The following is a 25,829-nucleotide window of genomic DNA, read 5'->3' on the forward strand; positions in this document are numbered from 1 at the left end:
ATATCTTAACAGCTTTCTTTGTCCAAAAGCAATGTCTATTGGCACAAAGAGATGCAGGTTTTATGGGGGGAGATGGGTGCCTAGGAGTGCTATATCTTCTGATTCACTAATTTTGTTTCTCTAAGACCCTTAGTTTTTCTCTTACTTCTTTCTTTCCCATTACTACAAAGTGTCCGATGGACGCCCCCTCATGCCAAGTCACCCCCTTCTCCACTAGATGCAATGCCTCCCTGAGACTGTCATGTTTATTCCCATAAACATGTAAGTTATTTCCTTGTAATACCCCAGGGGCCAACACTGATCTACCAAGTCTTAGACCTCCTCTTAAAACCTCCAATCCAGGTGGTACTTTCCTTTTTGCAAGTGAATATTCTCTATGTGTTTATCAATCCTCCTGTTTCCCTTCTCCTTTTTTCTCAGTTTCCTCTACTGGACTTGGGTGTTTCTCTAATTTGAGGTCAACTGAAGTTTGTAGTGTCCTGGGTCTCTCAGTTATGCTGTGGTTTTATTTGCTCTCTTTCTTGATCTGTTTTCTTTCTTGGGAAGATATGTGGATAGATCCGGATTTAGAGAGACCCCCTTAGACCCCATTCTAAGTTTCCCCAACGGAAACTTAGAAGCCCTACGTAGCATTTTTACTACTACCGATATGCTATCATAGTGTCGATAGTGTAAATTACAGTCCTGGAAATCTCCAAGGACTTTCATCTTTTTAGAGAGAAAATGTTTTAACCCAGACAACAGGAAACAAGATACAAGGCAATATGTAACTGAAAGCTCTATTAGCTACAGAAATTGTACACATTATAGAAATTTGAAATAAAAGTGGAGATAACTGTGACAAATTATTGATAAAAGCTTCATAAAGAAGGCAGGATTTTATTTTAACTTTAATGAACAAATAAGATTTGTTATAGAATTGAAGTCTGGATATGATAACAATATCTAGTTTCAATACAAGTAACCAGATATTATTTTAGTATTTTGAGATATTAAATAGGTTTTATTTTCCTCCACATTTTCTTTATTATCTATTCTTTCCCCCATTCAGCCCGTGAGGTTTATTACCTATGGGGAAACATAATTCATCAAAAATGGGGTGGGGGGAGTTGAATTTCAACACACACACACACACACACACACACACACACACACACACACACACACACACACACACACACACACACACACACACACACACACACACACACACACACACACACACACACACACACACACACACACACACACACACACACACACACACACACACACCCAAACTAGGAAAGGTTCCCAGGCACTAGGAGGCTACAGAGAGTTACACAGGAAGCAACAGGGAGCTTACAATTTGGTAGGGCTTGGAGAACAAAGCCCCTTCCCTTCCCCAGGCCCAGGTAAATCTCTAGATAGGTTTGGGAAATCAAAGAGTCTAGGATACCTCTCCAGAAGGCTCCACTCCTTTTGTCACTGAAACTGCAGGTCCCCGTGTTTACATAATGTCACATGCTATAAGAAGTAGGAATAAAAAAGCTCTATGTTCTTCATTCTCTAAACTATCCCCTAGACAAAGCTTTTATAATGTCCATCTTAACTTTGTTTCTGTTCAGATTCAGAAGCCAATTTTGAAAGTAATATGTTTTTGTAATGTTTTACTCATCTTTCCCTATTTCCCCATAAGTGAATGAACTACTCTCTCCTCTATAACATTCCCATTATGTCATTTATCAAGCTATTCCTTGCTTATTTTTTAAGGTTTCTATCTCCTTTATCAGGTTGTAAACCTCTTGAGGGCAGGTATCTCTTAATCTTTGTATCAGCAACTTAGCATAGCACACAGAAGGTACTCAGTGAATTGAACAGAAATTATTTATTCAAATTAAAACTAAGTAGTGATTATCAATTCTTTAGGATTGGGAAATCTGTATTCACCTTCTTTTTTTATGTTAAAAAGATTACTTTTTGCTGAGGATTGAAGTGTAGAAGGAAATGGCCTGCAAGCAATTTCAAAAACTCTAAAAACTTTAAAAACCAAATTGTTATCTTAATTATTAAATCTTGGCAATCATATCCCATTAAACAGTGATTTTAAAGATCCTTACACCTCTAAGAACCTAATTCTGCACTGAATATGCAAATCTAGAGGTCACTTCATTTAATAAATACATACCTCCTAATCAGCTGCATACTAATGAGTTAATCTGAAGGCTAAATTTCAGTTATGAATTAGAGACCCTCATCTCTGTTTCTTGATTGCCTAAATTATCTATATCCAGAAACTTCCAATATGTAGCAAAATGAGCTGCTGAAAAGTACATCGTTTTGAAGATCAACTTCATTCAGCCAGGTGAGGTGAAACGTGATGTGCCTCTAATTCTTAATTTTTATGTAACTCTCCTTACACAACACAACCATTTATAACCACCTAGTAGGTAAGTGAGCTAACTAAAGGCACACTGCACAAGTCTGGATGCTGAAACGGAGCCATAAAACTTAAGATCCCTGAGGTTTGTAATATAGGCCAATACTTCAGCAGGAGTACTTATCCTGCTCTGAGAAATTAATTTGAATTGAAAAGAGAATGGTTTTCCCTCTCAATTCATAGCTCTCAAAGTTTATTCTGAGCATGTTTTCTCCAAAGGAAAAAAAAAAAAAAATTCAAGTATGAAGGAATTTTTTTCCTAAGCTGAGTATGACATACATCAGCTGACATTTATACTTCAGTTGAAAATTAATTTGTGTGACTCTAAAAGCAACAGATTTTATTATTTCACAATGTGACAATGTAATTCAAATAACTATCTCAAACAGCATATCTGAAAGAAAAATAATTAAAAAGTCCCAGCTCACTTTCAGTGAATTGTTCCAACAGATCACTAGTGCTAACCACAGAATAGAACAATGTTCCAATCAAAGATTCTTTCTCATTCTTACAGTCAGTTGAGGTTTGTGGAGTTAGGCATGACTCTAACATCTTAAGGTGTCTCCCAGTGGGCACCTTAACCCCATTCTGGTTTGGCAACTCACTTCATTGAATCATAGAGCTGAAAAAAAAAAAGAAAATCCAGATACCTTCAAGTCAACTATACAAAGCAGTTCACCATCTTTAAAATTCTCATCCATACCCTCCAGATGGTATCAGCACAATCCTGTATTATATTCATGCATCTCATTCTTTGTGGCAGTCAGCTGAGTCTAAGTTATGCTGCAGTAACAAACAGACCAAAATTTTAGTGGCTTCCAACTGCAAACACGGTTCATTTCTCGAATACACTACATATTCATCACAGATCTAAAAGCCAGCTTGGAAGAGCAGCTGCTATCTGGGACATGCCAGTCCCAGGGCAGAGGGAGAAAAGGACGTTGGAGAGACTGCACAGTGGTTTCTACAACGTCTGCTTGGAAACAGCACTCATAACTTATTGCCACATTTCATTGGTCAAAGCATACCACCTGGCCAAACTATGGACAGGAGGCAACTAAACAGGGGACAGCGATATGCTTCTGATGATACAATCAATAGTAAGGTAATAATCCAATCATATAATGTACCACACCTCTTAAAACCACCAATCTTTAAATTTCCCAAGTAAAACTTCAGATACCACTCTAACTCTCCGAGAGACTTTGATCTTACCATACAAGGGGACAAACAGACCGGCCAAGTGCCTTTTCTAAACTTACACTCTAGGCACCTTTTACAAAGCAGCCTGTTCCTAAAAACTAACTCTTGAAACTCTTTAAGAATCCAATTCCATCTAATCCTCCCAGCTGCCTTAGAAGTAGTCAGTATGCCAGAGCACAGGGTAACCTACTCCCGGCAAACAGAAGAGAATAATTTACATTTGGAGAGCTGAAAAGAGAGGGCTTATGAAGAAATTGTCAGAGTTCATAGAATTCGCATACTTAATCAAAAGGATACTCTACAGATATAAAGGGAAAAGTATTCCAACTTAAGACTTTCCTGAAAGAAAACTCATCCAACTTCAATTTTAGAAGCTTCTTAGATTTCATTTTTTAGGTGCCTTAAATTTTTTAAATAACATTAGATTATGGATTTCATCACTTTCTCAACTTTCACCCTCTTCTTACACTGATCCCAGGCATAAACTCAAAATCAACCGTTGTTAAAGTCACCCTATGCTCTCTTCCAAATTGTAGGCGTAATTCTTGATATTCCTAGCAATCCTGTGTGTCTTGGCCACCAAGCTATGTCTCACCCAAAGACTACTAAGATCTGGCCTCCTTCCTAACCTGAACAGGGAAAAGCTGATGTAGCTACGTTTTTTTAAGATCTGCCATACCGATCTCCATCCCTATAGCATACCGAGCCATTTCTTTCGATTTACAACATCTTCGCTCATTACAACTGGTGCTGAAACTATTAGCTGAATGGTTGATGAGGAATTAGACACTTAAATAATACCAAAATAACCAAATACACATTACTTGCTAGACAGAGGGGGAAACATATAACTGCGAAATGGAAGGATCCGAGAGTCATCACGCTAATCTTGCCATTAACTATAGTATCACTAAGATGATTTCTTCTGATATAATGCAATCTGAAGCGTCACCAATGAAGCAAAGTTAAACAAATACACACTTCAGACAAAACGTCCAGTTCACAGAAACAGAAGAACAAGCTAAACAACACCTTAAGAAGCAATCAGGCAAACCCGTAAGGTAAGACATTTCCCAGGACAACTGGAACTGGGCAGGTTCTTCAAAAGCCCGTGACATTGAAAAATGGACTGTTCTTAGTTAAAAGAACCATAAGAGACATAACAGACAGAAGTAATATGTGGTTCTCTTTCGGATGCCGATTGAGATAATCAGCAGTGAAAGACGTCTGGGGAACAACAAGGTAAACTGGAACACTCCTTGGTTCTAGATGAGATGAAAATTCATAACTTAACATATGCGAATATGTATATATACAGAGAGAAAGAGAGAAGTCAAAGTAAAATTACACTCAAGTGTTCAAACTAGTCATTTCTGCGTGCTGGAACACGGTGACTTTTCTCTTATTTTTGCTTGTAAGCATTGCTTAATTTTCTACAACACACGTGTACTGCTTCTGTAATAATACAAGCCTTTTTCTAGGCTTTGCCTCACCGTGGTTAAATGAGTTAACACTTTGAGTTATAGGCTTGAGATGGCTTTCTGATTCTATTTGATCCTTGTGTATCTACTTCACTTAAACCTTTCTCTGTCTCTAAACGATGGAGGAAGGGGGAAGAGGAGGGGAAAGGACTAACAGGTTTTGACTGGTCACTGGGCCTTGCACTCGACCTAAGCTATCACATTTATCTTCCTAATAACCATCAAGCTAAGTATTATAACTCTTCTTTTACAGGTGAGGAAACAGGCTCCCAAGAGTTATGCAACCTACTTTAAGAAAGTATAATGGGTATTATCTAAAGCACCCTCACCCCAGCTTTATTGCATTTCTTGGCTGTGACCTTAAGGCCTTTCCTCCAACCCCAAGGACTTCTACCGAATGGCTCCACTGCCTAAAGGGAAAGTCAAAAGAGAATCAGGACACAGAAATCTCAAGCTCTGGGATGTTTAGACTTCAAGTTGGCCTTATAGATGTGTTTGAAAAAGAGCAGAAACCTTGAAAGAGAAACAAAAGAGTTAGATACAGTTCGGGTTTCTAAGAAAGGGGGTGGACGGAAACAATCAGACCCCTTCAGAGTCTGTTCCTGCTTTTCTCTGAGACATTGGGAAATGGGAAGTGACCCCGTAGCCTGACATCTTACTGTTCCCATGCTGCCATGGCCCAGAAGACCAGGCAGTGATGAGAAAGGGGTGAAGCAGAGGAGACAGACTGCCTCAGCAAGCCCTCTGTGTGACCTGATGAAGCAGGGGGAACAGGCAAACATCACCCTCACCACCAAGAGGGCAAGAGTGGGACGTGCAGGGCAAGGCAGCAGGCCTGAAGGACCTCCCCCGGTGAGAGAGGATGCTGTGCAGAGGGCAGGATGGACCTAATGAAGGGAGAGGAGGTAGGAGCTGGGATATGCTGCAGAGGCCAGCATGAGAAAGGCCTGACAATGCCCAATACCAGCAAAGGCTTCGCATCTCGGAGGATGCCAGCTTGGACCATGCCCCACCCCCGAGGGCCACATACCTCTCCCCTAACAAGTGCCATGCAGGGGAGAAAGGCGAGACAATACCCGAAATTGAATGACGGAAAAAACAAACCAAAACAGATGTAATGAAGTTAACCCACAGTCCTGCCACTAGACTGAAAAGCATTCTGAAAAGAGAGATTGTCACGCAAGAGAAAAATGAGCATTCAAGTATGTGGCTTTAAAATACTATAACTAGTGTAAAGATTTATCTCCGATTACAGAGCCAGTGGATATCAGTATAACTTGCCTTGCAAATTGCACTCCACAGTGCTACCAACAAAGGCTAACAAATATTTCATCACGAGGACAATTCTGTAGACTAACAATAAAAATAATCCTGCATATAATGCCTTTGAAATGCAGAACAAAATGTTAGTTCTGAAATAGAACTATAGAACATATAGAAATTCAATAATTTTTTGAAATTTAAGATACATTTATTAAAATTAAATTGCATTTTTTATTTCAATAATACTTCCTCCTCATAAGGAGGTGTTAGTCAACGACCTTAAAAGCCTCTTATTTGCACATTTTTTATTTCTTTCGTATATTTTACAAAAACAAAGAATGGAGCCTACAGTATAAGTCTAGTATAGTCTTTTCACTGGCCTGAGCCCTTTAATAATCTTACCAAAAAAGAAAACATCTGTGCCTAGCCATTTCTGCAGTATATATAGCACTGTTGTTCTAAACGATACAAGGAATGAACCAAATAAAAAGGCAGCCCAAACAAAAAGAATGTTCTCAGTCTAAGGGAGAAACTGTGCTCAAAATCATTATTTGTATAAGCTCCATTCTGATTACTTTTGCTTTGCCCTGGAGAATACTTTAATATTCAGCTGGAAATATAATTTCTGGAGGACGATATTGCCTATAAACTGCAAGGACAATAAGAAAGACAGGGTAAAGGTGAGAAGCGCTGCCATGCTACCATGACTTGAAGTCAAGAGAGAGATTTCAATTATTAAAGAATATTTTGTATTATGACTCATTAGGGAAGAAGTTTCATGATGACACACATTGTTCCCCTCTGGTGTGCTGGATCTATGTGACCCACACCTCACACTTTTGATATCAATAATCCATTAACCAGTAAGTTTTCTCAAGAAAACTCTAACAGAAGTCCTAACTCTTATGCATTTCTCTTACCAAATTAACGAAGAAGGCTTTCTCAGAAGGATCCGTAAGGCAGCACTGATGCCACTGAGCAATCTGTTTGTTGAAAAGAAGGCAATGAACAGTGGGCCACGTCGATCATTTGCCCCATTGCTCTTTGCCTCAGCCCTGCTCTGCTCTGTGGGGCAGGGACCTGATTCCTGCAAACCGCATTCCCACCCTCCCTTGCCAGCAGGCTTCTGGTCAAGTTCTTCCAGTGGGAGGATCTGGCAGAAGACTGGGGGTGGGAGGACAGGAGAAACTGGGTGTTTTTTAGCCCCTCACTCTCTCTACTCAGGGCAGCATTTTCATCATGGCCGTGACTCCTTTGTGGTACCATATCCTTCTGGTTGGCTCTGCCCCTGGGCTCTGGTAAGACCACCTCCTCTGCTGGGCTCTCCATTGAGCAGCAGCTTCCTGCCACAGCTAAGCTCTGAGTTGCCTCACCGTCCTGTTTACTTATCTCTTTTTTTTAATTTTTATTTTTGGCCGCGCTGCGTGGCATGCAGAATCTTAGTTCCCTGACCAGGGATCAAACCTGTGCCCCCTGCAGTGGAAGTACAGAATCTTAACCACTGGACCGCTAGGGAATTCCCCCATTTACTTTTTTTTTTTTTTTTTTAACAAAACTTGTGAGTATTTAAGATGCACAGCATAATGATTTGTTATACATACACAGAGTACAATGATTACTACAGTCAGGCTAATTAACATATCCCCCTCAGAGTTACTGATGTGTGTGTATACACATGGGAGGAGAACACCTGAAATCCACTCTCCTAGCAAATTTCCAGTATTCAGTACAGTGTTATTAACTACAGTCATCATGCTGTACATTAGACCTCTAGACTTATTTATCCAACAAAACTGTAGCTTTATACCCTGTGAACAACATCCCCCCTCTTCCCCCGCGTCCCTGCCCTTTGTAACCACCATTCTACTCTGCCCTTCTATTTATTTAACTTTTTTAGATTCCATGTATAAGGGAGATCACGCAGGGTCTTTTTCTACCTATGTCTGGTTTATCTCACTTAGCAAAGTATCTTCCAGGTTCATCCATGTTGGCAGAATCCTCTTCTAAGGCTGAATAATATTCCACTGTATGTGTGTGTATGTCACAATTTCTTTACCCATTCATCCATTGACAGGCATGTTATTTTTTAGCCCTCTAAAACAGCTTTTGAACAAGTACCCATTTAAGGTCCCTCCACTGAATAACTTGGCTTGAGCTGTTTTCCCAGCTCAATTCTGCCTGATAGAACAACCATGTGGAACATTAATAAAGAAACCATTCCAAGATTTTGCTCTCTAGGAAAAACAACACACTAAGCCACAATCAACCATAAACCCTTCACTCAGAGGGTATACAGCAGGCATAAGAGTCCTGAGAAAAGGAAGATGAGAGGAAAGGATAACCGAGCAGGACCCTACGGGACCTTCCTGGGACAGGCCCCTTCCCCATATCCTCTGCTGTAGCTCCTCTTGGAAGTACCCAGATAATGATATCTCAGGCATAGTTCCTAAAATTTTCAGATGCTAAAAACCACCACTAAATGGAAAAAATTAACTACTTGATGAGCACCTAGCCCCCAAACCTACTGGCACTTAAGGATTGCTAATGTTAACCCCTGTGACACCGCCCTGTTACCTCACCATCAACCAATCAGAAAATTGTGCAGGAGCTGATCACAGACCCTGGGACACCCGTCCCTCACCTGGCCTTTAAAAATGCCTTGCTGAAACCCTTCAGGGAGCTCAGATCTTTCTGAGCACGAGCCACCGACCATTTTGGTCTGTTTGGCCTCACTGGGCATCAGGCTCACGAACTTTCATTCGGTAACAAAAGGAGACAAAAAGATTCTTCCCTTTGCCAAGTGCCTACCACTAGCCAGGGAACGTGCTGGATGATGGGGCTACACAAATGAGGGAAAGCAAACAAAGCTCGGCGTCCCAGTCTCTAGTCTAATGGGGAACAACATGGGCATTTGCGAAAGATCACACAAACAAATGTAAACTGACAACAGCAACGCTCAGTTCTGCTGTGACGCTTGTTTTGAAGAGGTGAAATTGACATATGAGGGAACAATTTGAGCAGAACGGGCTTTTGTGTTTGCTTATGCAGGGATTTCATCTGTGAGACACACTGGATGAACATGCAAAAATCTGCACCCAGCTGAAGAGAACCGGGTAGGAGCACACAAACAACACAAGAACAGACCTCTTCCTGGGACCTGAGTTCACCAGGAGCTGCACTTTCCCAAGGATTTCAGACAACCCTCCGCCCACCACTTCACAACTCACAAGCAGCAGCCTTCTGAAGGCCACTTCCACTCAGTAAACTTCAGGTCTTTTTCAAGGTACATTACCATATTTATGGAAGTCATTGTGCATTTCTTAATGATTTTACATGTGCAAAAGCTTCCTACCATTTTGGATTAGTTTCCGGTCTTCTTTTTAGGTGTCACTGGGGAGGTTTTTGTTTGGTTTTGGTTTTAGTTTTTATTTATTTATTTTATTTATTTATTTTTGGCTCCGCTGGGTCTTTGTTGCTGCGCGCAAGCTTTTCTCTAGTTGCGGCGAGTGGTGGCTACTCTTCGTTGCAATGCACGGGCTTCTCACTGCAGTGGCTTCTCTTGTTGCAGAGCACGGGCTCTAGGTGTGCGGGCTTCAGTAGTTGTGGCATGTGAGCTTCAGGAGTTGTGGCACGCGGGCTTCAGGAGTTGTGGCTCGAGGGCTCTAGAGCGCAGGCTCAGTAGTTGTGGCTCACGGGCTTAGTTGCTCCGCGGCATGTGGGATCTTCCCGGACCAGGGATCAAACCCGTGTCCCCTGCATTGACAGGAGGATTCTTAACCACTGCTCCACCAGGGAAGCCCACTGGGGAGGTTTTTGATTGCTGTGACCCCACCTCATTTTCCCATAAACCCTGTGGTTTTTATTGTGCCATTTTGCACAGCATGGTGATTTTTTTTTTAATGTATATGTTGCATTATAACAGAACTGACTATATTTCGAAAGTAAGGGCAATGGTGCTCTGAAAGCATAAACCAGAAAGAGAAAGGGAGGCCAGGGGCAGGGCTACTATCCCTATGGGCAAGAGGGAACAAGGCATAGTACAGGGAACTGAGAAAGGCTGGGGAAGAGTAACTGGAAAACAGATAGCAGTGTGGGCTGGGAGGAGGCCAGAGAGCTAAAGTGGGAAGCAGGGACGGTACATGGAGCCTGCCAGGGCAGGAAGTGGTGAGGGTGTAACCGACCAGGACCCTACGAGGCTTTCCCAGAATAGACCCCTACCCGTGTCCTCCATCTGCCTCCTGTCTGTAGAAAAACTTTAGTCAAAGAATAAATTTAATCAGAGAAGTGAGAAAATGAAGAAAGAAAGGAAAACAGTCAAGCAAGACAAAATAATAATACTTTAGCCATTAAACAAACCCAAGGACCTTTAGTTCCTCCTCAAGGGCTATAGATAATATTCTGAGCCATGTCCTTTGAGCTGTTTTGCAGCTACTGAAACCCCCAGCAGGTGGAAGAAGTTAACCGTATGCGGCCCACAAGCAGGCAGACCCCAGACCGGTTGGAACCAGAGGGTTGATGATGCTGACTCCCAATTACCTCACCTCCAACCAATCAGAAGAAGGCCCATGAGCTAATCAGGCCCTGCTCCTTGAACACTGTAAGTCTCCTCACTGCCCCCTTCAGGGTGGGACACACAATTCTGAGGGCATTAGCCCGCTGTGGCCCCCTTTGCCTGGCAAAGCAATAAAGCTATTTCTTTCTAGTTCACCCAAAACTCTGTCTCTGAGATTTAATCTGGCACCGGTGTACAGAGGCTGAATTTCAGCAACAAGAGGCCAAAATGGACTAGCAGGACGGAGCTGGGCACCCAGACAAGTCTCCAAAGGAAGTGGTAAGTAGACCAAATATACGGCAAGGCCCCGTTTTCTCAGTGATAAAATGCAAACTGGTTTGGGGCCAACTTGAAATACACACACACACACACCCACACACTTTTTGGTATATATATATACATATATATATATATATATATATATATATATTACACTGAAAACATCTACTTGTAAAAATTTAACTCATTAACTTTTACACAAGCACATTTAAAAATCAGGTGACATGAAATCACACAGTGATTTTAAAAGACGGCTTTTTACGCTTACACATTTCATGAAGTATTTTACTCATACACTGTATGCACCTTCACATCCTTTTTATGCACTAGTGACATCAATGTTTACCTTCACGATGGCTCCCCCGCTTCTAACTAGTTAGCTCTTTAATTATAGGTGGAAATACGGACCTGTTTGACACTTCTCGGGGCTCAGGAACTTTGGGGAGCCCTAACAGACTGCCACCTGGTTTGTTCAGTGAAGTGTTTGAAAAGTACTAAATGTCTGGTAGATTTAAACACTGGGCCAAAGAGATCAGATTTTGGATAAAGAATCTAAAAGCTGTGCTTAAATACTTATTTGAAAATTTATGGTTTGAAAGAGAACCTTACCTGAAGGACTTCATAGGGGATTCTCACTACTCGAAAGGAATAATTTGGAGAGGGGGGAGTCCTCTACACACAATGAAAATGAAAGGCGAGTCAAAGGTAGACTCTAGGGAATGGTCAGCCTTGGGGCAAAGTGGAATCTCCTCACCCTGCAGAGAGGAAATAAATTCAGCAGGGGTGGGGTGGAGGGGCACGCAGAGATAAGAGAAGGCCAAACATTCACACACCGCCAAAAAACATATCCGTGTCGGACAGTCAGTCTGCAACCTTCTCCAGTCCACACCTCCTTCAACTCGGGCCTTTAAATTTCACCCAGATTCAGACCAGACTCCTTTGCTCTTCCACCATTTCTGTCCATTGCACTCAGTACACAACCTTCTTCAGCACCTCTGATGTCAATCCCTCCACAAAACTAACCCTCTGGCCCCCAAATAACCAGGGGACTGGTTATCTGCATCCATAACCAGTCTGTCTACTTTCTCCCATTGGGTAGCTGTAGACTGAATCAATCTTCATGCATGCGTATCTATTCCTGTTTATAGCAAAATCCTATATGTCTAAAACCCCAGAAAATGTAAATAAACAGAATTTATAGTGCCATTCAATGGTAATTGATTTTCTTAGTGTTTCTGGGAGTACTCCAAGTTCCTAAAGGAACTCTAAATCATCAAAGCGAGATTAACCTACATTCCATGAAGTTTCCAAGTGGCTTTTCTTCGCCTTATTCTAATATGATTCATTTAAGAAACGCTTAAATTAGCTCCTACTCTACACATAGTAATGGGCTCAGCATAACGGAGGGAATCCAAATGTAATACAAGGTTTGGGAACTTAAAGCAGTTATAATACTCACATGAAAAGTCAGAACATAAATTAAGCTACAAATATAACAGTATTTATATTAATGCCACTCACTAACAAAGACACTTTTCTTTCTGCTCTAATGTGTTCCTGAGAAACTGGGTCATCAATCAGATTATATTTCCCAAAGTAAAAACATTATAAATTATAACATAAATTATAATAGAAGTTGTTTGATCAAAGATGTGGCACTTAAAAGAATGTACTATGTACATACGTATACACACACACACACACACACACCCCCCCAATATCACGTCACAAAACAAACAAAAATGGCAAGAAACACTGGCAGCCATTTAACATAATATGTCACCCAAATGGGATAATAATTATGTAGACAGTATGCAGTGAGATCCAATGTACTCATGTGTATACATATCACAAAAATACACCTCTAACGTGAACTCTAATGTATCATAAATTTTACTTAGTGCCATAATGCCGGCTCTGATAAACAAGCATATCATTGACTATAGTTTTCCTTGACTTGTTGGATTTGAAAGAGTACTTCGGGGATGGCTTGAGGGCCTGAGTCTTTCTTAAAAATGAGCTGATAGGGAGGGTGGGAGGGAGGGAGACGCAAGAGGGAGGAGATATGGGAATATATGTATATGTATAACTGATTCACTTTGTTATAAAGCAGAAACTAACACACCATTGTAAAGCAATTATACTCCAATAAAGATGTTAAAAAAAAAAAAGAGCTGATGCCTTCTTTTTCTCTAGATAAATTTCCCTGCAGTACAGCTGAGCTCTCAGATTTCCTCACTGATCTTAGAGCTGACGTAAAGGACCAAGGCAGGTGTCTAATAAACGTCTGCTCCTGACGGCTAGAGTGGCATTAGTGCATCCTTTTCTCTTTTAAAAGGACTGACCTAACATTTAATCCCCTTCAATCTCTTCTCTCTTGAATTTTCTTAAAGGGACAGTTTCTGAACAAAAAAAAAAAAGAAAAAGAAAAAAAGAGGAAAAGGTAAATATGGAATAAACCTAGCGTCTGCAAACAGGTATCTAAGAATTTCGTGGGGAAACCCTACCCACCAGCAGTTGTTAGATAGGGGATTGAGGTTTTCTTTGAAAGATGATTTCAATGGTAATGCTGTCAACCAGAGTACTCTACAAGCAGACCCTTCATTCTCTCTACACTCTGGAGCAGTAAGTTTGGTGCTCATAAGGGCATCTGTGACTAAGCACATGTTCATCTTTATGCATTCCTTAAAACTTTGACCCTTTTAACTTCTTCTTTAAAATTCCCCAGCAAGAGAAACATGTCTGTGTACTAAGCAATATTTCCCCTCGACTCCTATAGAGTTAATATGGTATCTTCCATAAAGGATAGTTATATTTTCGACTAATAAATCCTAATTAAATTTCCTGCTACTTACCCATGTCTTCCTCAATTTCCAAAGGCTAATATTCCAATCTCAACTTTATTTTGAAGCTATTCTTTTGGGCAAAGTGTCATACATTTCAATCTTTTCCGGTTTACATGCAGTCCAAAATTACCCATTTTGCTTCTCTAAATCTCCAGTAGTTATTTTGGCAGCTTTGAAACAGAGAATCAAAATGGTAGGACCATGGGAATGTTACCAGTCCATTCTTGGCTTCTCTAATACACTAAGATTCTTCTTTTAATCATCACAATAAAGTGAGTCCGGAAAAAGTCCATTGGATTTGACAGCTAGGAAGCCATTCGTAACTTTGACAAGAACTATTTCAGTTGGAACAGTGGGGACAAAATCCAGGCTGGGTGATTTGAGGAGTAAATGCACGGTGAAGACAGCAAGCAAATTCTACTAGCTTCAGAAGATAGAATTGGCAGGAAAGGCAGGGTATAAGGATGTCACTGGAAAAGGAGTCAACAGTAGATTTTGCTTTAAGTGAGAAAGACTTGGGCATATGAACTTTTCATAGTATTATATTACACAGAGCATTCAATTTCACTATGTCAACCACTGCTTCATAGCGCTCCCATTTGTTTTTCTTCTTGTTCATTGTTTTTCTAAATCTGAGAGAATGCGTAATCTGTTTGGGTTACACACATTTCTCCCTCCTTTGCAACTGGCTTACTCTTTAGAACCAGCAGTATGCTTTCTTTCCCAAGGCTTTTCCTCTACCCCCTTCGAACAGTCTCATTTGGTGGTTTCAATGGAATGGTATTTCTAAACACATGTCTAGTCCCAACAGCTAAGAGCGTTAACTCCCTTTCAGGTGAATTGTTTTCCTCCTCTTCCCTCTTTTCCTGTCATTTCTCGTCTTGGACTTGCTATCATTTTTTTTTATCATTTAAAAATGTGTATGTTTTCTTTGGTAGGGGGAGGGGTGTGTGTGCATGGTCACATGTGCACCCTACCAAATTTCCATCATCCTATGTTCACTTCCTAAACCTTCACAGCATAAATGATTTCATACTATTTGCAGCATCTCTTAGCTTTCAGTTCTTGGGACTGACTACGTTGCTATTCCGAATGCCTTTTATCTTGTAGCCATTTACCAAACATCTGTGCTTGCCAACCTTGCTGCCAAATCAATGGATAATTCTGTCCCTGTGTACATTTCCCCATCATGCCCAACACATGCCAGGACAAAACTGTTTACCTTAGCTTATAAGGATTTGGGTCTCACTCTATTTAGACTGTGAGCATCACAAGTTTTCAAAACACAGAGTCTGAGAATGAGATCAAGTTCTATGCAGACCAGTAAACCAGGGATAAGCCATTCTGCCCCCATTCCCAGGCTGCGGGGGAGTTTAATCGTTACTTTTGTTGTTTTTAATGAATCTTGAAGAGGTTTCTTAAGCCATAGACTTCAAAATACTACGCAAAATAAGACTTTATATTAAAGAGAATATAAATATCCAGTCTAAAGACTAGCATATACGATCCAGAATCAGAAACAAAGTCGGAAAAACTATAAGAAAAACATATAGGATGACAGGGAGCCCAATTTATTCCTTCTCAGGCTGAATCTACTCATCTATAAAACCCCACGGATGCAATTTTTATCTTTGAGGTACTTTCCTTTTTTTTCTCCTACCTCCACGTGAATTCCATGAAAACCTTAAGCAGATGGCCAATTCTTGGGTATGGCTGTACATTCCACTGGGTCAAGGAAGTGCACTGCATACCGTAGAAACACAATGTTCCTTATTGGTGAATATTTTCTTTTCTTTTTTCTTTTGTTTTTTAAATAAATATTGAATTTATTTTCTTTAATTTTTATTTTATATTGGGGTTTAGTTGATTTACAATGTTGTGTTAGTTTCAGGTGTACAGCAAAGGGATTCAGTTACGCATATACATATATCCATTCTTTTTCAGATTCTTTTCCCATATAGGTTATTACAGAATATTGAGTAGCGTTCCCTGTGCTCTAGACTAGGTCCTTTTTGATTATCTATTTTATATATAGTAGTGTATATATATTAATCCCAAACTCCTAATTTATCCCTCCCCCCCCCGACCTTTCCCTTTTGGTAACCATAAGTTTGTTTTCTATGACTGTGAGTCTATTTCAGGTTAATATTTTTTCCTTGAGGAACCAGGTAGGTTGAGAAGAATTATTTAAATCTATCAACGTGTACTGAAGCCCTTGCAGGCAAAATGATAAAGAAATGTCTTTCTGATGATCTGATGTCTTCGTGTTTACATCAACTTTTCTGTAACTGATTAAATAGCCACACTAGCAAAGCAGCGTATTCTGTGCACTTGATGGGATAGTCAAAGGGGGCTCTACCTCTGTAGGTTACATAGACTTGCTAACTTTTAGCTGATTCCTTTAGAATCAGAATTCCTATATTCTTCACCAGTCATTGAAAACCCTACACAGGCACATGTAAACACATTTTTACCCAACCTCTTGGGTGCATACTTCCAAGAATTACGTAACATGATTGAATGTCAAGGTTCATCCTCAGAACACAATAGCATCTTTTTTCGTATACCGAAAGAGTCTGTGACTGAGGTTAAATCATGATACGACCCTGGCATGCTGAGACAAGAGGCCTCACACTTCCATCAGGTTAAGACCATCTTTTTCAAGTGCAGCCGAGCTGTTAGAAGTCACCAACTGGATTCAGCAGAGCAGATCCAGCTAGAGGAGTAGCAAAGGAATTGGGATTAGACTTGATTTGTCTTCATTATTTAAAACGAGACTTTTATAGAAATGGTCCCAATATAAATATGGCATTATAGCTATACTTTAATTCACAATATAAAGAAAATTAACGTACCACTTTCATTTAATCCAGCATACACCTGTTGCAGTTATTCTTGGCAAGGTGCTGAAAATAAAAATATGAGTAAGATGCATTCTCCGCATTTTTACAGCTCATACTTAGTAAGAGAGCTAGACGTATATAAATAAGGTAATCTGGCTTTGCCAAGGGCAAAGGACGTGTGTGTCACATCTCACCGGTTACACTTCAAATTCCTGGAAATCGAGGCTGTTCTCCTCTATTTGCTTTTATCCACTCTGTGCCATGGACACAGCAGGTGCTCAATAAATACGCTGAGTTTATTCATATAGCTCACAAACAAATGCATGTTGCATTTTCCACTGGTTTGTCTTGCTGTGTAAAGACTGCTTAGTTAAAAAAAAAAAAAAGATGTGCTGCACGGGGGATATATTATGTCCACAAGCATTATGTTTTAATTCTACCAGCTCTATAATCCAAATGAAACATCTAATATTCATGCACATAAAATTAGATGACATATCCTTAGAGTCTGTCTCCACAAGGAAATTCCTCCCTATGAAGTTTAGAATTTGTCTTTCTTTCCAATTGCAGCCTTGTTCTTAGTATTTTTCTTTTAATAAGCAACTCGAGTCAGATTTAAGCTACCCATAAAATATGCTCCCCCCGCAAAAGAGACTTGGAATTATTAAAACGTTTCACACTCTCACGTGCAGCCGAATAGAAGTTGCAGTAACAGAGGATACACAAGACTTGTTTCTATATGTGCCATGCAATGAAAGGCATGTCACATTCTGATTTTTCAATTGAAGCATGCCACAGCCCAGAGGGTCGGTTACTGTCAGAAATTCAACTTGAGAAAAGCCCTTCAGATCACTGAGAAGAACGCTACCTGCCAAGCCATGCATCAAACCTACCCGAAATTACTATGATTTGATCAGAAATATCACTTTGGTGGGCCGCATGTCATTTTTGACTTCAGGAATCATAAGAATGTAGTAAAAGAGGACTGAGAAACACACATCAAGTGTAAATGAGAAAAACTGGTTAAGTTCACTCTTCTTCGTTAAAGGTGATTTTCTCCCTTCTCATTCTTACTAGAGATAAGGAGATCCTCGACTATGCCCATTTCATACGCATCAGGCTACACAGATACACCAGAAAACCAATAAAAGCAAAAAAAAAATTAATAAGAAACAGCAAAAGAAACTGGGATTGTTTAGCCTGGACACAAGAAAGGAGAGGTGACTTAATCATGCATATGAATAGTTGTAAAGTTGAAGCAATCCGGCTATGCTCCATTGTCACGAGCGAAAGGCATATGGGATTTACTTTTTGACAGATGAAATACAGAGAAATCTTCCTACCTTACAGGTTTTAAAAGTAAACAGGTTCCTGAGAGAAGTCATGGAAGTGTTTTAAGTTGGTTTTTTTCAAGAGATGATTCATGCTGGCATTTAACGGCAAAATCAATAACGAGCTGAATGGCCTCACATATGCAGACCGGTGGTGTGTGCCTTGGAAGGAAACTTGGCAGCCAACAGACAGCGGTAGAGTGGGACTGTTCATAGCACGAGCTCTAGTCATGTCCCATATAGCAGCCCCAGCCAAGTGTGGCTACTGAGTACTGGAAACGCGGCTAGTTGAGATGTGCTTATAAGTGCAAGTTACAGACTGGATTTCAAAGGCTTGGTACAACCAAGATCTAAAACACCTCATTAATAATTTTCTTGGGCTTCCCTGGTGGTGCAGTGGTTGAGAGTCCGCCTGCCGATGCAGGGGACACGGGTTCGTGCCCCGGTCCGGGAAGATCCCACATGCCGCGGAGCGGCTGGGCCCGTGAGCCATGGCTGCTGAGCCTGGAGTCCGGAGCCTGTGCTCCGCAACGGGAGAGGCCACGACAGTGAGAGGCCCGCGTACAGCAAAAATAATAATAATAATAATAATTTTCTTGTAATTGATATATTTTGAACTAATATTCTAAATATATTAAGTTAATAAAATACATTATTAAAGTAAACTTCGATCCTTCTTTTTTTCCTTTTTAACGTGGCTACTAGAAAATGTGTGACCGCATGTGGGAACTGTTTTTGTGGTATGCATTCTATTTCTATCGAAAAGCGCTGCTCTAGAATCAGACTGCCCGAGTGCAGATTCTGACCTGGAGCAAGTCACTTACTGTTTATGCATCTATAAGTTGGGAATAATGATAAAACAATCAACTCTAAGATTTTTGAGAGGATTTCATAAATTAATATATGGAGAACAGTATCTGGCACATAGTATCTATCGCCAACTAAAAATTGTCACTTGCCATCTGCCTCTACAAGGATTAGGTCACTAGCCACTGTAGCCATGGACCTTCAACACACCCTGAAAGGAGTTCAGGGTAGAGATCAGGAATGAGGCACTCTGTGCTCTGGGAAAAACTGGCAGAACAGGCCTTCAGATAGTTAGAAATTTTCCAGAGAAGATTTTATGAGCCCCAATTCTTGCATCTCCTCATATCTAGAAAAGCACTAAAATCATTAACAGTGACATCTGCTTCTCATGACCAGCAGCAAGACTCTGTCAAAACTTGACACTGGGGCTTCCCTGGTGGCGCAGTGGTTGAGAGTCCACCTGCCGATGCAGGAGACACGGGTTCGTGCCCCGGTCCAGGAGGATCCCGCATGCCGCAGAGCGGCTGGGCCCGTGAGCCATGGCCGCTGAGCCTGCGTGTCCGGAGCCTGTGCTCCCAACGGGAGAGGCCCGCGTACCGCAAAACAACAAACAAACAAACAAAAAAAAAAACGTGTGCTTGAATGCAGGTACCCCCTTTCAGTAAAATTATATATAACACTGACCTTCCCCCGCTACCTCTTTGGAGCTGGTACCTCAGAGCTATCTGAGACACTGTCTCCTGGGCTATAGTCCTCATTTTGCCCCAAATAAAACTTAACTCACAACTCTCACGTTGTGTATTTTTTTTCAGTCGACAGTATATACTCAATAAATCTGTTATTAATATCCCATGCACGTGTCCTCTATGCAGAATATGGTGACATGTAGCTGCTAGTTCTGTTTGAAAACCCCCAAAGATAGGGAACCCACATTTTCTTGAGACAGCCTATGTCATTCCTGGACTTCTCTGAATGTGAAAAAGTTTATTCCTGGAGTGAGTAAATATCTCTCTTTGCAAGTTTGAATCTTCTGAGCTTCTTTATATACGATTGTGCCAGAGGCAGAGAGAAACTGGTCATATCTCAACACTGTATTTCTACAGAAATTAGTGAAAGACTTTGGTATTGGAAATGGGGATATTGTACATTCTCACGGAAGTTCATGTGAAGAGACCTCATGCTGACCCAGCAAAACCCTTTTAAGAAACAGATCTTCAAAAATGTGATTCATCATACATGCTTCACCGAAGAACCACCCTTCTCTTCTTAGCAAAGTTGTCCCTTTTGACCAATTACACTTTGCAGTGGGAAAGTGGAGAGAAGAGGACACCTGACCAGATGGCTCAGCCCAATCACGAGGGTGACCAAGGCCACTCACTGCCAATCTACCTACACTCACATCTGAAGACTCGTTTTCCCCTTTTTCCTGCTCTTTGTGTTAATTTCAAAAGTTAATGATTTGCAGATTTGGCACAACCATTCTGTCTTAATGATAAACCATTAATGAAAAGGAATATGATGTGGCTTTCCTAAGCATGCCTGGATTTTCAGAATCTTCCGTGTTTCCTCAGGAAGCCCACACTTTCACATACGAATGTTTCAAGCTCTTTACAATTCTAAGACACTATAATCTTCACGCATAGGATCTGCACCAAATGAAACTGCAGGCTTTTCCTATTTCCTAAGGGCACGTCTACCTTCACATAGAGGTGACTCAGCAGTACCCTTCCTGGCAGTCGTCTCCATCCATCATATGTGTAGGCTCTGGCAGTAGGTGAGTGTGAGTGATTGTGTGTGAGTATGTGTGTATGCACTTTTGCATTCTCACAGAGGTTAAGATTAAACTTGCTGACCCAAACATCGGGCTCTAGGGCAGTCTAGCGTATCAGAAGCAAAATGGGTCTTGCAGACCAAAAGACTGGGATGCGAATCTTGGCCCTGTGGTTTACCAGCTGCCCTGGCCTTACACCATGTGCCAAAGGCCCCTCAGCCTCCCTTTCCTAGCAATGAAAAATGAGGCTAAATAACAGACACCACTTTGCAACATTATTATGAAGTTTAAACATGCTGATTCTAATGCACCTGGCCTGGTATGCAGCATGTCGTAGATAAGCAATAATTAGCAGTCACTCTTGTTGCCCTCCCAGATACTGTGAAGCCTTGCCCCAGAGACCCTCAAAGGGCTATTGTCACCCTGCTCTCCATCACTCTCTCCTCTCTAACATGTTCCAGAACCCTCGGTAGAGAGTGGTGCCCTTTCTCTTTCAAGTCCTTTACTATCAGAACTGCACAAGTAGATGCTAATAAGATAATAGATTCAATCAAACATTAAAATAAGAATTTACCACCTGAGTTGTTTGGACAGAAAGAGGGCTTTGTGAATTGGCATAATCAGAGAAAGCTCGGTGGAAGTATAATTAAAACTGGGTCTTGACTAAAATCTGGATAACTGGGAGCTGGTGGTGGAAAAAGCAACATCTGGGGCCTTTGGAAATCACGGTGGGTCTTATGGGTGACTTAAGGGAGACAGGCCTGAGAGCACAAGGTGGGTAATAGAAAATTAATGGCTGGCAAGAGTCTATGTGATGTAGGACCCGGATCACTATTTTTTCTGTTCACAAAAGAAGCATAACTTAAGCTGTGTTCTTCAGGGCCCATGTAGCACTGTTTCATTTTAGCTAGAAGAGATCCAGAAGGAAGCACCAAAGAATTCTCCTTATAGAGTCTGCAAGGTCGTCACCATCCCTTTCCTCTCCCCGATTGGCCGGAAGATATTCCAGCTCATGGAATGGGTTAATTCTGGTGAAATGAAGCCCCATTAACAAGACAGTCACAAAAATGAATGGAAGTCGATACAAAATAAATTAAATCTGAAGACCAGAAATGGAGATGGAGAAAATAATTACTTTTCCCCCAAAAGAAAAAAGCCTTGTTGAACTACTCCCACATACATACATATATTTTAATTAAGTGGTGTGAGACAGCTGTGGGGTGGAAGGATGTACAGCCGTAGCAGATGACCTGGGTTAGAAATCTGGCTCTGCCCCTTACCGAGAGTCTGAGTTAGTATGCCTAGTTATGTTTGGTGGAGGCCCGGGGGGCACATTAAATGGAAGGTAGAGTGGCTTCATAGGAATTGATACCTAAAAGGGGTCTAGGTACTTTGGGATCTTTGGTCATAGAAGTATGTGCAAATAATAACAGTTAAGTGTTTTTAACAGATATAAATGTTAGACATATAAAAATGAAAATATACACTTAAACAGATTTCACGTTCAACTACTTGATAATGCCAATGGTTGCATTTATTCATGTCATGAGTAAACATATCAAGGGATGATACCAGAAATATTTACCAAGTGGTAGGGCTCAAGCACCAACCAATCAGAACAGGCTCTAGCAACATCCCTGGGGCGGGTCCCCAGGCCCTCTTGCCAAAACAAGTCGTGACTGTCTCAGTGGCTCTAACAATAGATGATCTAAGAGGTGTCAAGGGAGTGGCCATAGGACCAAGGTGGTAGTGGGGCCTTCAGGGGGCTTAGACCAGCACATGTTTACCTACTGGTACAGAAGTATTTAAATAGCTTACGACCAGTAAAATATGTGGCTGTATCAGTAGCCAAATCACCCAGAATATGTCTAAAGTTAAGCACAAAAGGCAGAAATCAATAGAGGAGTGCCCAGGAGCCAACTCCACAAGCAGAGATTACTGCAAGCCTTAGTCTTACTATAATTAAAATCTTTCATTTATGTGTAGTACATGCTATGGCTTTAAAAATCACCACCTGAAAAAAGATCAATTCAAATCTGCGTTACTCCAAAACTACAGTCTAGGACCAAGGCAATGGTGCCTGACTGCCATGAAGCTGAGAGCTTTTCCCAACATTGTGATTCTCTCAGTAAGTAACGAGCTGTTCACTAACGTAACACTAGGGCACAAATCTGCAGTGAACCCTCATGCAGACAAGTGGAACGCAGCAGAGCTGCTCTCCAGTCAAGGCAGGGAAGGACCGTTTGTGCATTAGTTACTTAGGATTCTGTTTTTAGCGGCAGCATATTTCATTACAAGAGGCTCATAATTAAAATATGCCTCGAAAGGCAAAATCAAAAGCAAGCATCACATCCCTTGCTGCAAAATACCCAAGTTCAACAGTGACAGCCTTTATTCCACATGGGGAATATTTCCGCATTCTCACTCATCCTCACATCTAGGTCAATGTCCAACCTTTTCTGATAGAAAGACCTCTTCTTTTTTTTTTAATTTCAAAAAAGTCTACAGACTCCTACATCACAGGAAAAAAAATTGCAAAATTACCTAATGGCCAAAAGTGAGGATGAATAGCTTTCAAATGCACTGTGTGATTTTCATCACAAGGGCAAATACATACTCTTGAAATACAGTAGTTCTTATAGGTGCTGGATGACTTAATTGTTCAGCTTATAAACCGATCTTGGGTTGAACCCTCCTTCCCTGCAATAAGCCTGAGCCCTGACCGGCAGTGGAAATCTATTCGACAGCATCTCCAGTATCGGTTTCAAAAGTCAGCCAAAAGACATGGAGTAAGTGGATTTCACTAATATTCTATTTTCCCCTTCAAATGGATTGCTTGATCTAGTAGCTAGAGAATGCTCATAATCAATCATGGGTGGACTGCAAGGGATGGAAATAACTAAGTATCTATATTTTGTTTACCTGACCCACTCCAGACAACATGGCTCTGGATGAAAGTGTAATCCTAGGATTCAAGGACTGTGATCCCTATCTCCTCCTCAGTCAGAAGCTACATACAAGCTGAAGGGAACTGCACCTAATCCTCTCTGGCTTGCTTTCATCAATAGCTACTGTTAGCTCTTATGAATAACCATCCATGAAAATGCTAGTCAAAACATCAACAAAATAATCCCAACTAATGAAAAACTGTAAAGGGTAAATACGATGTTTATCATCTTGGAACAAGGCTGCCGCAGACTTCACATCTGCAAAACACTGATCCCCCTCAAACTCACAATCTCTACAATTTCTAGAATTAAAAGTGGAGTTGAAAATCCTCTACTTTCACAGGTTTGTGTTAATTATCACTTCAATATTAATCCTGTTAACAGCGCTAAATTAAGGACCTGTGTTATATTTGGGAAGCTACCTGGTGTTAAAGGGAATGCAGCTGCTTCTTTCATAGTTATATCCTGGGAAAAAAATGTCTTCTTTTAAAAACATAAAGCACTTATGTCAATAGTTTCTGATACTGTAATACCCTTTAGTTAGTCAAAAACCCAGCCTTTGTACTTCACCTGGAGAGGGTCTCTGGAGCTGTGCTGTTAATGGTGCTGTGTTTCTCTCCGCCAAGTAGAACAGTTGTCACTACTTAGAATCTTCTAATCTGTTTGTCTTGATCATGTGCTTAACATATTGTATCATTTGTCATCTGGGCTCTTAACAGGACCAGTCAACTCTTCTTCATCATTCTATTCAGAGTTTTGCAACGATGTTATTACTTTCCTGCCTAATCTTTATAAAGGTGTGCAGCACAGCAAAACTGCAGCCTGAGCAAGATTTTTTTCTTTGAAGGAATCAAATGACTGCAGCTTCAGTTTGTGAAATACAGTTGAAATGCGTTACATGCCTTGGAATTTTGTTGTTGTTTGGATACTCCTCTTCCACCCACTTATAGCTCCTGTCTTTTTATTCTGCTTATTCAGTCTGTTATTTAAGGACAAACTCTTTTAAAACAAATATTAATGAAAGAATTATTCCTTTAGAAACAGGATCTGCAGCAAGTAGACGAAGTCCCTAATAGCCTTTCTGATGAAGCATTGAGTACATTTCAGCAGTACCATTTTTCTCTAATTCTTTACCTTGTTTTTCTCAAAAGGCACACTCAGCACAGAACAGAAAGGTACCTTTGGCTGCCAATTTATTAATGTCAATCCTCAAAAGTGGAGGCTGTGTTTATACTGCTTTTATCATCAGGAATTATTGTCTGCCCATCTCACAGTCTTTCTATTTCTTAGCCCTTCAACTATTTAACAAGCAACAACTTTTATTAAAAATAATGGGGGGGGGGTGCTGAGGACTAAGAAACACTGTAAAGATCATTTTTCAAGTATTGATTTAAATATTAAGGTAGTTATAAAGTAAGCCCACTTGTTATAGACCCTCAAAATGGACTATCAAAGTCTATCAGCAGTAGGCAGTCCTTCTGTGGGCTACGTATCTCCAAGACCTCACCATGGGTTACTCTCAAGTCTTCAGAAGCCTAAATGGTTTGTAGGTGTTCAGAGCCACTGGAACTGTCTGTGCTAATGAACAAGACTATCCCACATTTTTTAAGTCAACAATTGTATCTGCATATGTTGTTACAGGGTCATGAGAATTATCTTCATAATTCTTTTCCACTTAAATTTGCATGCAGAAGAGTTTCCAGTCCCCAACTCCCATCAGGCGTCTTCCAATCTACCCAGTTGGCTCATCTACCCACAGAAAGTAGAGAACTGGCTATATTACGTTTAAAAAGAAGGCTGCTGGTATTAATGTCGTCACGGTTAAAAACAGCAGTGCATCAAAGTGAAGCCTCATGACAGGTACTTTATATAGCTTTCAACTCACAAATATATGAGCTTTTCCCTTACCACTGGATAGGACTTCTTGATTTGGTTAGGAACATCCTAAGTGGCTTTCATGAAGCCTTAACCAATAGCTGTAATACAGTCCAGAATGCAAAAAGGCTTCCCTGGAGAGCACTACCTCCCAGTTACCCAAGAAACCATTACTGTCCTGGGAGACATCCAAAGATAGCCTGGCAAAAGG

At 40.8% G+C, this 25,829-nt stretch overlaps 1 long non-coding RNA gene across 1 annotated transcript in view; it reads right to left on the minus strand.

The window, feature by feature from the left end:
- LOC141279103 (uncharacterized) overlaps positions 1-25,829 on the minus strand; it is a 237,233-nt gene that overhangs the window by 36,256 nt on the left and 175,148 nt on the right. Inside the window, exon 2 of the long non-coding RNA XR_012332859.1 lies at positions 16,899-16,949. This is a non-coding gene — a long non-coding RNA (uncharacterized lncRNA). The remainder of the gene's footprint in view (positions 1-16,898; positions 16,950-25,829) is intronic.

Source organism: Tursiops truncatus, chromosome 7 (assembly GCF_011762595.2).
Source record: "Tursiops truncatus isolate mTurTru1 chromosome 7, mTurTru1.mat.Y, whole genome shotgun sequence".
NCBI classification, from domain to species: domain Eukaryota; kingdom Metazoa; phylum Chordata; class Mammalia; order Artiodactyla; family Delphinidae; genus Tursiops; species Tursiops truncatus.